Source organism: Cetorhinus maximus, chromosome 2, assembly GCF_964194155.1.
Source record: "Cetorhinus maximus chromosome 2, sCetMax3.hap1.1, whole genome shotgun sequence".
Taxonomy (NCBI): domain Eukaryota; kingdom Metazoa; phylum Chordata; class Chondrichthyes; order Lamniformes; family Cetorhinidae; genus Cetorhinus; species Cetorhinus maximus.
The window spans coordinates 203,777,703-203,791,038 of record NC_135880.1 but is presented as its reverse complement, the minus strand read 5'-3'; positions in this window follow the sequence as shown (position 1 = coordinate 203,791,038).

The window sequence follows — 13,336 nt, the reverse complement described above, 5'->3', positions numbered from 1 at the left end:
TAAAAATCTAGCTCAGTTTTGAAAACTTCTCTTGTTTACATTGCTCTAGGATTTCAGTGAGAAAGGGATGGTGGAATGGAGAGGTGGAGCTGCATCTACATCTGCCAAAGGTGCAGATCAAACAATGCCTTCTACTTCAACTGGACTTGAAATAATACTATCACGGTATGTGTTGAATCAAGGGAAATCTGTATCTTGCTGAGATGATGATATCTTTGCAGCATCCACACTTTAATGAGTAAATATTCTGGTAGCAATTCCCTCAGAATGTCAAGCTCAGGAATTCTTCCTAACCAACTCTTAGTTAAGCAATCAGTACTTATAATTCACATGAGAAATTTTCAAAGATCAAAAGAGTTGGCATTGGCAGACCCTAAGGAGATTAGAGATGATCATGAATATTCTTGAACTGATAAATTTTACTGTTTTACAGGCAGTGAAACTCCTTCACAAACACTAATGAGTGATATGTTTGGTGAAGAAGAATGAAGAAAGACAATATAAACTAACTGGTACAATTTTAAAAATGATGAGACTTTGGATTCCACATGAACAAAATCTTTGAAGGTGGAAGGACAAGTTGAAAAGGCTGTAAAAAGCACACAGGATCATTGACATGGGCGAATTGTAATTTTTTGACTGGCTGGTAGCCTGGCAATGTGCAGGAAACCTGGAAGCTAGGCCTCCTCCACAGAGCCTGGAGTTTTAATTTCACATAGTGTGCATGCAATGCCACCGATCGATTCTTTGGCCAGATGTCAGCCTGACTGACAAACTTGGCTACAAGCCGAGTGGAAAACTCTGGAGAAGCAGCCGCCAGGTAGGTTTGAGGCCCTATTTATGGGAGGACTTCATCCTGAGGTGGGAGAGCGTCTGATCTCGGGTGGTCGGGTGTTGGAGGTTAAATGCTGCAGGGCGGGAGATGGGGGGAAATAGGTGGTGATGTTGAGTCATACACTTGGATGGGGGGTGAAGAGTCAGAGGCCCTCGAGGGGGATGGTTAATCAGAGGTCCTGGGTGGGGGAATCAGTGGGGGTGGGTGGGGGGGGGGCGGGGTTCAAGGGGGAGTTAGGAGCCTCAGGGAGAGAAAGTCAGGGAGTGCCTGATATGCAGAGGTTGGTGAGGCAGGTACACTGGATCCAGTAGGTAAGTGGAAAGGCATTTACCTCCTGGATCCAACAGCCCTCGCCTTCCTCCAGCCAATGGGTTTCCTGAGGCCCAGAAAACCAGGCTCCCCTGAATAAAATTTGAAATGTTAGATAAATATGAGGCACGCAGACTTATTATAATATTTAAATTGCCAGTCTGCCTCCTGGTAGTGGATAGGTTGCTGCTTCTGTTCACCTCTGTTAAAACCAGATGTCACCAGGTTGGAGGCATGTTGAGGTCGAGGTTTAGAATTTTACTACTTTAACCTTCCATGTAATCTGTCATGATCAGAAGACAGGAAGGAAAAAAATATATGTATATATGTCTACGTCACCCTGGCTACTTTATAAAATTATTATCTTTCTTTTAAAATGGACAAATGAGTGCATTGATAAAATGGCCGCCGCTGACCGTACGATGGTAGCTCTGGAAGTTTCTGCGCAGTTTAAAAATGAACAAAGGCTAACACATCAAACCCCTGGAATGTAATAGTCCTTGTATTGTATAAACATTCCAGCCAAGCCAACACAAAGGATAGGAGGCAAGACATCTGCACCAGCCAGCTATGGACAAAGGCAGAGCTATTTGTGACTCCTCATCTCCAACATTGTGCTAATGGTTCTGTAGTTTCCTGCTCAAAACACAAAGAGTTTTAATAAGAAACCTCATTAGCTGAATAGCTCAACCCGAAACCACCCTGTCTCTAGGCCAAGACTTGAACTGTTTGAATTGCTTTAATTAATTTTGGATTCCATCTTCAGTATGCTGTTTAACATCTGACTAGCAGGCCACACAGAAGCAAGCTCAGACCAGGTTGGGTAACTGACCCCTATCTAACCTGACTTTGCTGGGAAGATTTTGTATTATTGCCTACACAACTGATTCAATCTCTCTGTGTCTACTTCATCCTGGGACATCAACATCACTGGAAAAGTGAATCTTACACCAATGGCCTTCAGGCAGCCAAACTCAGCGAAAGAATTCCTCACTGGAATTTGATTCTGGATTCTGGACTCACATGGAACAATAATTCTTATTTTTATCGTGGTCTTTGCCCTGAACTCCTTTCCTTCCCTTATTCCTATTTTATTGTATGAATGCAAAAATGGTCGGACATTACAAAACCCCTCCCCGTGTTTTGAGTGTGTAAAATAAACTACCCCTCTTACTTTACCTTATCTCAAGTTTGCAGTGGGGCTGTGAACAGAGGATCCGGGATTACTCCAAACCAAAGGGCTGGGGAAATTATGAAGGGAGAAATCAGAAAAATTAAAAACACCTTTCTGTTTACGGACAGGTAGTGAGTGGAGAACTCAGAGCTGTTCTAAATTAAACCTCCTCCTGTCCATTACAAATCTGTAACAAATGTACCCATTTTTTTGGTTAAAATTCAAAAGCAAATCCCGGCCCTGTCTTGGGCGGGATCCACTGCGTGTGAGGCGGAGCCCCAGCCAGAAGTCCATTGAACTGTGGCGGGACTGGACGATTGTGGTGACGGGCGGGTGTGGAAAATCCCGCCGAAGAAAAGCTGAACCTGTATAAATCACTGCAAAGGCCTGAGCAGGCGTGTTGTGCCTAATTCTGGCCACCACATTTTAGAAAGGATGTCCAGGGCCTTAGAGAAGTGCAGAAGAGATTCTCTGGAATGGTACCAGGCATGAAGAACTTCTGTTATGTGGAAAAGTGAGAGAAATTTATTGGGAGATTTAACAGAGATGTTAGAACTGGAAGGGTTTCTTATTCTTTGCTGGGATGTGTATGTTGCTGGCAGGGCCAACATTTGTTGCTCATTCTTAATTGCCCTTGAACTAAATGCCTTGCTAGGACATTTTAGAGGACAGTTAAGAGTCACCCACATTGCTGTGGGTTTGGAGCCACATATATGTCAGACCAATAGGAATGGCAGATTTCCTTCCCCAAAGAACATTGGTGAAACAGATGGTTTTTTACAGGAATTGATTATAGTTTCATGGTCACCATTATTGAGACTAGCTTTCAATTCCAGATGTTTTAATTAATTGGATTTAAATTCCACCAGCTGCCATGGGGGGATTTAAAGCCATATCCCCAGAGCATTAGCCCAGCCCTCTGGGTTACTTAGCAAGCGATATTGCCAAAATGCCACCATCACCCCAGAGAAGATGGGGAGAAACTGTTTCCACAACCAGTCGACAGAGACTTAAGATAACTGGCAAAAGAACCAGAGAGGACCTGAGGAGGATTTTCTTTATTAGAGAGTTGTTATGACTTGGAATGGACTGTCTGAGAGGCTGGTGGAAGCAGATTCAATAGCAACTTTTAAATGCAAATTGGACATGCACTTGAAAAGGAAACAAACTCAGTGCTAAAGGAAAAGAGTGGGGTAATGGGATTAGTTGGTGGCTTTTTCAAAGAGCCAACATAGGTACAATAATCTAAATGGCCACTTTCTGTGCTTTATGGTTCTATGGTTCTGAATACAGAAAAAAAACCTTCTGTGAACACAGGGAAGGACATTAACCTGGAATTTAGATTGAAGCTCAAAAGATAGTGGGCAAGAGGTTTGCACTGATGGAAGGAAATATCTTCTCCATTGTGGGGACTTGGAAGATAACTGTAATTTTGTTCCAGGCACTTAAACACAACGATTCATACAATAATGCTGGGAAGCCTCAGATGGGCCAGTCCTCTCATTTTTTTTTCTCACAATAACATATGGAACAGCAGGTCAGTTATGAAGTGAAATAAATCTCATGAACACATGTTGAAGATACAAGCATTTAAATTGTGCTCGGCGAGTGCACGGAATGCTAGACTTCAGATTATTGAAGCTACTACAAGGCACTGCATTTCCAAACTGTCTAATAGATAATTAATTAGATCCCAAACACTGGGAATATTTGACGTTAGTTTATCTGTCATCCATCTTTAAGCATTCTGCTTGAAGATAATTGATGCAATCCTTCGAAGGTATGCAGGTCAATTGTCAGACCTACACTCATTAGCAGCAAATAACACATTCTCACAGCAAGGAAGTGACAGGAAGGAAATAATTTGGCCCTTTTCTGACACTGTAGTCTATTAAGGGCCATACCATCCCACACCCCGCTGCATATTATTAGCCAATTTTGAAAGCTGTGACTTAGTCATTTTAGTCATTACTATACAGTAAATGCACAACTGTCAGGAATTTAACATCAGAGCCGTACATGAAACTGCTCAGCTGGTGACATTTAAGGGCAGAATTTTTACCTCGTCGGATGGACGCGGCAGGCGCAATGGTCCTGCCGCCCGCAATCGGGCCTCGGCCGTGACCAGTTAACGGCCAGGCAGCGTGAAACGCGCGCTGATAATCTCAGCGCTGCCTGGGTGGGGGCGGGAAGAGTGCCATGGCTAAAGTGCGCGCACGTGCACGGATGCACTCAACGGAAGCTCCCTGAAGGTACAGAGCTACCTCAGGGAGCTGAAGATTTTTAACATTAAAAACAATTTCAAAAATAAGGAAAACACGTACCCCCCGCCCCATGTGACTCTGTCACATGAACAGGGATATGTTAAAAATGAGTTTTAAATTTTTTTTATTGTTTTTGTTAATCAGTGTTCGAAACCTCAACCCACCAGGGAATGAGGTTTTGCAAAAAATGCAAAGGCTGCCTGGCCTACTCACCTGCCCGCCAGCCAGAGGGTTGGACGGGCAGGGAAAATTTCAGTTTAATTAATTGGTCAAGGGGCTTAACAGCCCTCTTAATAACGGCCCTGCTGACTCCCAAGTGTGCCCGTGACCAAAATATCGCGCAAGTGCATAATGACATCAGGATGCTCGCCCAACGTCATCGTGCGCTATTTCAAGCTCATGCATGTCGGGCACGCGCCCACACGCCAAGCTGAAAATCCTGCCTCAAGGATATTTAAGTAAAGTTGTAACAACTTTAAATATTTGAAATATTCACTATGTTTCAACTTTAAAATGTGAATTTTCATTCTTACCCCCTCCCCGTACACAGTTGAAAAGAGATTGGCCATGCTAGGTAATGCATTGCTCCATTTTTGGCAGGAGCAAATGTATAAAAACAGGCTTTTTGTATCCTCACTAATTCCCTTCTAGATGCACTTTGTATCAGAAATGATACTCCCTTCTAAGCATGAGATGAGCCTGCTTTCCTTATCTGATTAGAACATCACTGAGGAACTGGAGTGTGTGGTGGTCTGAGGCAGTCTGGAGATGGGGAGCAGTTTTTCTTCTGATGGCTCATTTGCAGCCATCAACAGGATTAATCCAATTCTCAGTGCTCATGAGCCTGTTGACTTGAGTATATAACATGGTGGTATTGTACAAAATACATTGCATGGGATTTAACACACAGCTGGGACTGTGCGACAGAGTTTCATTTTTGTCCTGGACATCCAAGGTTTATTTTCAGAGTGTTGTGAAGCCAGAGCATTCCATTCTTGAAATTGCACACGTGAAATTAAGTACTAAATTAAGGCAACTTATGAACTGATACATCATTTTCCAGCAATTTCAATTATTTAACTTGTGCTGTATTTTTGGCAGATGGTTACTGCAATAAAAATACTGATGTTTCACGTTGCGCACATGTCTCTTAGGAACATGAGTAGGCCCACATAACCCCTTGAGCTTATTCTGCCACTCAGTCAGATCATGGCTAGATCTAATCAATCCCATTTACTCACATTTGCTCCGTCTTATCGAACAAACATCTATCAATCTCAGTAAGAGCTCCAAATGTTGCAGCATCCATAGCCTTTTTGAGGAGAGAGTTTCAGATTTCTACCACCTGCTGTGTGAAATGGTGCATCCTGATTTTGTTCTTAAATGGCCTATAGTTCAAATTTTAAGATTTTCTGTCCTAGTTCTTAATACCCCCATCCGAGGAAGTTGTTTCTCTCTATTGACCATATCCAATTCTTTTAGCAGTTAAATGTCTTGATCAGATCACCCCTCAATATTCTATATTTAAAGGCTATAAAACTATTTTCCCATGGTTGATACGTGGCACAATATATGCACAGGCCTTCAGCGAAAATAAGATCTCACACGAAAAAATCTTTAAACTTCATATTGGGCAGCTTTCATATGCCATTGATCACTATTGTCTATCATTTATGCAACATGATTGAAAGTTTCAAAAGTTTATTACACATGGCTAGAGGAAACACTCACAAGCAACTTCCAGAAGTCTGAGATGGTGTTGTAGTCGAAAGTAACCTCACATAATTTCAATCTTTGTGACAATTTACAAAATGGTGACGCATTGTGACAGCACAAGTATGCTGATTAGGTTTCTTAGTGAGTTAGTGTTATCATGACCATAAGACCATAAGACATAGGAGCAGAAATTAGGTCATTCGGCCCATCGAGTCTGCTCTGCCATTCAATCATGGCTGATAAGTTTCTCAACCCCATTCTCCCGCCTTCTCCCCGTAACCTTTGATCCCCTTACCAATCAAGAACCTATCTATCTCGGTCTTAAATCACGAGGAGCATTTTGCGGTATCATTTGATATACCCTGGCATACATGTAACCAAACCAAATAAATAACGAGGTTTTTTTCTGCTCTGCTTTAGGGGGCTTTGCCTCCATGCTGAGGCACTGCTATCTCCTGTGTAGTATTAGAGCTATGTTTAATCACCGTTTCTCAACTTGAGATTTTTTTTATTTTGCACGTGAACTTGATTCAGGATATTCTGCTGAATTGAAAAATATACATTTCATGCGAGTCTGTTCCCAGTGTGAGGCATTGCTTGAAGGAAAATGGATTGGAGAATGTGATGTGAAGTTGTGTGTGAAAAATTCTCCAATCTTACTAATCACCAGAAAATCCGAAATGACGAAAATTGTAGATGCTGCCCTCTGCACCCGATTCCCTGGATACACAGTTCTTTGAAGTGAGGGGTATGAACTGGGAGCAAGGCCTTGCAAAATTTACACTTTTGTACGTAAGATCCTCTACCCCTGAAAGCTCTTGCCTCTACTTGATGTCAATGGCACACAACAACTTGGATACTGTTACAGTAAATGTGGTACACCTTTATTCATACCGTTAAGCAATACTACATACTTAGTAGCCCTGCGAGCTGGAGTTTGCCTTGGGTGGTCAATTCGCCAACGAGGTCTCCGTGCACAACTTTGAAGAAGCTGACCAAACCATTCTACCCACTGCAGCAATGATGTCTTTGTGTGCTCTTTCTTTATACTGTTTTTCGCTGTCCACCGGCACTTCCATCAAATCGCGTGACATATCTTCCACGTGCGAGGCAGACTCAAACGCAAAGGATGACGGTATTCCTTCTTGTGGGGCTGCCTCTCTTCTCCGGAGATAATCCACGTGTCACCTAATTATTCGGTCGTTTACCGACACATTATAGGAGAGAGGCCCTGTCACGGCACTCACTTTGCCTAATAGCCAATTGGGCCAATCTCCAAAGTTCTTCGCGAGAACTATGTCTCCCACCGTGAAATTTCTTTCATGATGTGTAGCCCTCTGGGCCTCTTGGCTTCTCTCTACCCTACCCCCTAAATTTGGCCTGAAAAGAGTTAGACAGGTGTGGAGACATCTTTTCACTAGTAATTCAGTGGGGCCAATACTGGTGGTCGTGTGTTGCATCATCCAGTGTGCGAACAGGAACTGTGACAATTTGGTGCTGATGGAATCCTCGTCCAGCTTTTTCATCCCGGACTTATAAGTTTGGACTGCCCACTCAGCCAAACCATTAGAGGAAGGATGGTAAGGTGAGGTTTTGATATGAATTATTCCGTTGAGGGTTGTAAACCTGTGGAGCTCCCCACTGGTTAATGCAGTCCCGTTATCTGACACGAGCACCTACGGTAACCTGTTCACTGCAAAACCCTGTTGCAGATGCGATGGAGGGTATCACCTTACCTTCTCCAAATAACCCCAGCAGAGGCTTGTGGTCAGATATAATGTGAAAATGGCGACTGTGAAGGTATACATTGGAATTTCCGAACACCAAACACAACAGACAAGCCTCCTTCTCAATTTGGGAATATCGTTGCTCTGCAGCACTGAGCGTGTGAGATGTATAACCAATGGGTCGTTTGGAGCCATCCACCAACCGATGTGAAAGTACAACCCTTACTCTATAGCGGGATGCATCACAAGTTAAAATCGATTCTTTTTTTGGGTCAAATCGGACCAGTAGAGTCAATGTACTTAACAATTGTTTTACCTTCAGAAATGCATCCTGGTGTGGAGCTTGCCAAATCCACCTATGTTTTTTCTCAAGCAATGCGTATAACGGAGCCAGTACGGTTGATAGATTTGGGAGAAATCACCCATAGTAGTTTATCATGCCTAAGAAGGCCTTTAGTTCTGTAGTGTTTCTCGGTGCAGGTGCCTCGTGAATAGCCTTGACCTTTTCTTCCACGGGATGCAGGCCCTGCGCGTTGACCTTATGGCTCAAATAAACTACCTCCTTGGCTTGGAAAATACATTTATCTCATTTCAAGCACACCTTTGCTTGTGAGAAGCATTTCATCACCTCCTCCAAATTAGCTAAGTGTTCTTTGTCAGTTCGTCCAGTGACTAAGAAATCATCCGGATAAACAATGACCTGGGGCAGTCCCTGAAGCAGATTTTCCATGGTACGCTGGAAAATAGCACACACCGATGAGAGCCCAAAGAGTAGTCGAGTATATTGATACAATCCTCGGTGTGTATTGATGGTCACGAATTACCTACAGCCTTCTTCCAACTCTACCTGTTGGTGGGCGTGGTTCATGTCGAGTTTTGAATATGTGATGCCCCCGCCAATTTAGAATATAACAATACCAATCTTCGGTATTGGGTGTCTATCAAGTTTGGACACTCTGTTTACAGTTAACTTACAGTCACCGCATAAGCAAACGCTGACGCCCACTCGGAAAGTTTCACCAGTTATAAGATATCCAACTTTTCCAGCCTGTTTATCTTGGTCTTGACCTTGTCCCGCAGAGTGTAAGGGACTGGGCTGGCTCTGATGAATCTGGGGGTTGCGTTAGGGTTTATGTGGATTTTGGCTTCTAGCCTAAGAATCCTTCCTAGCTCATCACTGAAAATGGAAGTATACTTTTGTAACAATTCCTGTAAGTTTCTTGTTCTGATTCGAAAAACCTTGGCCCATTGCAATTTAATCTTTTTCAGCAGGTTGTGATCAATTGAACTGGAGCCCGCCCCAGCTACTACTATAAGGAGTAAATTTGCAGACCGATTCCCATACTGCACCAAAATTTGACATATCCCTTTCACTCTTATTTCTTCGCCTGCATATGTTTTTAATATAGTGCCTGATTTGTTCCAAATTTAAAGGATGGACTTCTTTATTCAAGTTTCTGAACATATGTTCTCCTATGGCAGGCATTGAAGCCCCAGTATCGACCTCCATCTTGATGGGTTGTTCATTGACTCTAATGACTACCTGGATTGGCTCAGTACTACCCACTTTCAGGTTGTGTAATGAATAGGTGTCAGATTTTGCTTCCTCTGGTTCTTTAATGAGACAGATTTCGCGATTTCTACCTTTGTTTTTAAAATGCTGTCCCAGCCTATCTTGACAATGCTGCATTATGGTCACAATCTGGTGGTAGAAAAAGCATTCGATATTTCTGAACTGCCGATCACCTGCAGGCTGCCTGGATGCATTTCCCTCATTAAAATTGTGGGTTTTCACTGTAGTACTGTTGTTCTTCAATGGGCTGTACATAGTGGGCATTTTCCACCTTTCTGCGGAGTCCAAAGTTTTTGCGCATTTTGTTAATGGCCCTTCCCACCCTACAAGATGGACGGCGCCATTTTGTGTCTCTTTTATTGCCCTCGGGTCTCTAACAGTGCTCACCATGGGTGTTGCCAATTCTAATGCCTTACTGAAGTTTAGAATAGTTTTAGATAGCAATCGCTTTTGAATAGCATCATCCCCGATTCCGCATATCAGTTGGTCTCTCAACTTGTCACTAATTGAAGTTCCGAACTCACAATATCCGTTAGTTCCCTTAAAGTAGCTACATAGCCGGCGATTGTCTCTCCTGGAAGCCTATTCCTCAAATTGAATTTAAAATGCTGCATAGTGACTGAGGGCTTTGGCTTCAGGTGGTTTTTGACAATATTTACTAACTCGTCGAAAGTATTTTGTATCGGGGGTGTTAGGTGATGTGAGGCTGCGGATCAGCCCATACGTTTTGCTCCCGTATGTGGACAAAAGAATTGCTCTCTTCTTGTCCTCCCCCAGGATGTCATTAGCGGTGGAGAAGAACGTTTGGCGTTCGATGTAATGAGACCAGTCATCAGAAACGGAGTCGAATGGTTCAAGATGCCCAAACCGCGGGATAGTCGATGACTAAGGAGACTGCGCTTTCAAACAGCTTTCAAGGTAGTGGCGAAATAACGTAGCTGGCTTACTGCGGCTTTCTTGATTGCTGTCAATTGATCCGGTTTATCCTTATCGCCTGTTTTATGTTTTTGGTTATCAGGTTCACTTTGTCAGCGAACGCTAGCTGTGCCCTTGATTTTAACACATTAGGTGGCACTTGAAACAATACAGGCAGAGAGACTGATAAACTGAACAAACACTGGTGGTTTATTGGAATTAAGAACAGAGCACTAACACCATTGGCAGAATTTTGACCTCGGCCGGCGGGGGTGGGTGGTGGCGGTCGGGAAGTTGACAACCACCCACGATCAATGCCGGAAGGCGATTTCACACTGGCAGGCCAATGAAGGCCCTCCTGGATGAGGTGGTTACCAGAAGGGACACCCTTGTCCCCAGCGACGGGAGTGGGAGGCCACCACACCTCACCATGAAGGCATGGGAGGAGGTGGCAGCCCAGGTGAGCAGCCACAATGTGGTGTGGTGCACATGGGTGCAGTGCCGGAAGCGCTTCAATAACCTGCTGCGCTCAGGAAGGGTGAGTACCATGTTGGCATGGATCAGTGTGATGAAGTGTTAAGGGCTGGCCATCCCCCTGTGGAGCTCAGAGGTGTTAGAGTCTGAGTGTCAACTGGCAATGACGCCAGAATTGGCCAAGGCGGTGAGCCCTGGCTGCTTGGACTGAGTGCCTTGTGGCTTGAGGGCCACAACTCGGATGTGCCCTGCGAGGTGTTCCTCAGCTGGGGTTGGCCAGGCTGCAATGGCACTGCAGATAGAGAGTGAGAGAGTGGACGAATCAATGCTCCTTTATCCTTTCAGGAGAATACATCACATAACAGTATTGAGAGGACTGGCGGGGGACCCCCACACCTCCTCATCCTCACCCGCTATGAGCAGGAGGCCTTGGAGCCTGAGAGGCACCATGCACCTTGGTCAACTGGCCGAGGTGAGGTTGGGGTGTCAGACGAAGGTAAGAGTGCAGTGCACTGAGGTGAGAATATCCTTTATTGCAGCCATTCTAGTGTAGTCTCTTCATTGATGTGAACTTCGAAACTGGAGTCCCCATTAATAGCCGAAAGACGATGGCACTGTGATGCAGATCTCCATTGTCTTAATAGGGTGCTTGGCAATGCACAGTGACAGTGCGATGACTTTCACTAATAACATGTCCTTTTTTTCCCTTTAGGGTGGCGTTTGCACTCAGGCCCCTGAAGGGCCACCCCTGACCCCGGAGGACCACCATGCTCCCCCAGCACCTGCGTCACCCCTGCTTTCTCAAGCAGGCACCAGCGCAGATACCAGCACCTCGGTGGGCATTAAGTCATCGTCTAGTATCTCTGTGCACTTTGGGGAGGGCACTTCACACTCGCTTGAGGTGCAGGTGGAGGCAGAGAGTGCTCAGGGCGCTGGTAATTGGGGGTCTGCTAGAGACCAGGACGATGCTCAGTCAAAGGCTGATGATGGGCCTCTGGAATCATCCATTAGGCAGCAGATGCTGGACATCCAGCAGGGTGTGCGGGAGGATGTGGCGGAGACCCAAGAGGGAATGCATGCCATGGTCTCCATTGCGGAGGAGTCCCTGCGGAGCATGACCACTGCATTGACCCTCATGGCCGAGCGCACTGCTCCATGGAGTGAGTGGCAACTCTCATGGAGAGGCTCCTCCAGGAGCTGAATCAGGGGTTCCTCAGGATGTGCTCGGACCTGCAAGCCCTCACATTGGCAATGACCTCAGCTGGTCAGTGTCAGTGTGGGAGATGGATTAGGCACCCAATATCCCAGCTAGATGCCTGTCCATCAATGGTGAGCAGGGAGTTCCAGAGTGATCTCATGTTGGTGTACGAGCTGCCTGTCATCTTTGGGGGCTCCTCTCAGGGTGCTCTGGATGATGGCAGCAGCCCCTCCATCCCTCCGTCAGTGACCGTGGCATCTGATGAGGCTGCAGCGACTGGGGGGATGCCAACCGTGGCACTGGCTGCTCCCTCCTACGCGGGGCCAGCACAGGCTCCACTGGCTAGGGGACAACCGCCAAGATCACCAGGGCCAAGAGGACAGCAGAGTCAGCAGGCTGTCTGCAATGCTGATGCCAGAAAGGGAGGAGCACCTAGACGTAGCAGCCGCAAACATAAATTTAAAGCACCTTAAGCACAAGAGGGTCTGGTTACGGGTGATCTTTTGTTCCCCCATTTTGTTTTACATTTTTTAATGTTATGACTACCAACACTGATTAATGTTCAGTTCAAGAATCTGAGAGTTTCAACATTAAATGAAATTTGACTTTGAGTTAATGGCCTGAGTGTGCTTCATTTGTTCTGTAGGTGCAGGGTAGGCCAATATAATGCTGGGCGTGGGTCTCTTGAAATTTACTGCACAGGCACTTGATGGCCAAGGTAATGCTCTTTTCTGGGATCTAGGATGGAGACGGCTGCCCTGGCATGAGATGGTAGCTCTTATTTGGCAGCCTAGCTGAAGGAGCGTTAGATCAATGCATTCCTGGTGTCCCTGCCTCCCTGGAGGTTACCCAGGTCTGCCTCCACTCCCTCAGTGTTCTCCTCGCCGTGCTAATGCTCGGACTCACTACTGGATTCATCATCTGTTGCCTGTCGAGCTGTGTCAACATCCTCTTCCTCCAGTGGGTCCCCCTCGCCAGTACCAGATTGTGGTGAGTGCAGCATGCAACCACTATCAGTGATACCTGCGCTGGGGGGGGCGGGGTATTGCGGTGCACCCCTGAATGATCCAGGCATCGGAAGCCCATCTTGAGAAGACCGATGATCCTCTCTACCACTGCCCTTGTGAAGGCGTGGCTCCTGTTATACCGTT